Genomic DNA, 2,186 nt, shown 5'->3' on the forward strand with positions numbered 1-2,186 from the left:
CAAAATTGTGCTTGATAATCCATGACCACTGTCCTGATAAAATAACACCGAGAACTTTTATTTCTGTAACTTCTTTGAACTGTTGTGGCCCACCTTTTGCATTGTTTATCCTGATGAATGCTGATTTTTCCATATTTGGTTTGATACAGGATATTTCAGCGTAGGAGTTAATAATTTGAAGGACCAAATCAAACTCAACGTCATCCCTGAGAAACATCACCAGATCATCCGCGTAGGCCAATACGCGGATAAAATTTCCAGTTATTAACACCACACGAATACCTTGCGTGATTTTCCTGATTAAAGGCTCAATGTATAGTACGAAAAGTACCATGCTGAGCGGACAGCCCTGTCTAACAGAGCTTTCTATCTTTATCTCAGGGATCAAGTAACCATTGAACATAACACGGGATGTAGCGTTGGCGTACAAATTCTGTATACACTTGATAAATTTTTCCGGAATGCCAAACTTCTTCAAAATCATCCACAAAAAATTGTGATTTACTTTGTCAAATACCTTTTCTAAGTCTGTACTTAGAATAAATCCTTTAAAACGTTTAGAGCCCTGCGACTTTGCAATCACAGATCTTAATTGCTTCAAATTTTTAACACAAGATTGTTCTTCAGTACACGCAATCTGCCCTGATCCTAACAGTGGCTCAACAACAGATTGTAAGCGACAGGCTAGGATCTTCGTGAAAATTTTGTAATCCGTATTAAGCATGGATATCGGACGGAACTGATCCAACTGAATTGCATCTTTAGTTTTTGGAATTAATGTAATGATACCTTCGGAGAATTCCTTCTGAGGCCTCAGCGAACCATCTAAATAGGCGTTGTACAAATAAAGCAGATCAAATTTTAATTTTTCAAAATTTGTTTCGTAAAATTCATATGTGAGTCCATCAGGACCCGGACTTTTCTTCCTAGCAGCATTTTGAAGGACATTTTTTAATTCTTCTTCGGAAATTGGCCTCATCAAGTATTCAGCTTGTTGTTGCTCAGGCGATTTGGCGACAGAACTCAAAAACAACTCTGCATTCTGTACATTCAGAGGATCAGCTTGACGTCGAAATGTCTCTGAATAGTAATCGTGGATAACTTCTCTCAGTTTACTTGTTTCTGTGACAAGCTCATTCCAATTTTCAATTGAAATGAACTCGATAGTCCAAACTTGTGTAATTGATTCGAAACGTGATACAAACTTAGTTTTTCGTTTTCTAGCATTGAACCACCTGAGAAGCGGGAACCATAATATTCAAGCCTCTGTAAGTATTCGTTTGCAAAGGGAATCAAACCGAATTTGATCAAGTCTGGGTTGGGCTGCGGCTCGTGCGTAGCTCCCGTTTCCAGACTCAACTCTGCTACGGGCCTCGGCGTAAGAAAGATTGAAGTCAATTTTTGTACGGATCACTTTTGATTCTGTTTGGTAGATTTCACACTGTCGACTTGCCTTCACAACTTCGGCAGAAAGGTTTTTATTTATCTGTATTAACGAAATTTTTAGCCCACGCTTTACTTCTCTTCCAAAGGAAGAACTCACAACAATCTGACCGTAACTGATTCTAGGTACACGGGTCTGTTGAAGGTCAACGTGATTGCTGGGGTATTTTCCTTGTTGCTTTTCTTGATTCTCCTCGCTGCGCTCACTTCGTGATGTTCAAGTTCTGCTACGATGTATTCTTCGCTCTTCGTAATCAGATCGAAAGCCTGATTTCAGGCTTGGTGGCCCATATGCGCGAAATTTATGCTATCGCCTATTTTAAAAGACACGAACACTTTTTATGCTTCCAGTGAGCCATTCGCTCTTTGAAGCAAGCGCGACACTAGACAACGAACTAGCATGCAACGCCCAGTGGCACAGCCGAAAACTTTTTTCTGGCAGCTGCAGCGGGAATCGAACTCGCGCTCCTCAGCACGAAGCGACTAAATGCTTGGTGACACTAGCTGTACGACCACGAAGCCATCACAAGTTGATAGCAGTTTTCCCCAGTTGCGGCGGAGGGGAAGAGGGGGAGGGGATCACTAGTTAAACTATACGTAACCACGTTGAACTTTGTTTCTCTTTTTATCACTATCAAGGATTCGTCACAGGGTTCGTCGTCTAACGCGTTGCAGGTCGCTCTGACTGTGCGCACTAGTAAACGAAGTAATGGGGGCGCACGGTGCTGTAGGGTAACCTGGGG

This window comes from Aedes albopictus, chromosome 2 (assembly GCF_035046485.1).
Source record: "Aedes albopictus strain Foshan chromosome 2, AalbF5, whole genome shotgun sequence".
Taxonomy (NCBI): Eukaryota; Metazoa; Arthropoda; class Insecta; order Diptera; family Culicidae; genus Aedes; species Aedes albopictus.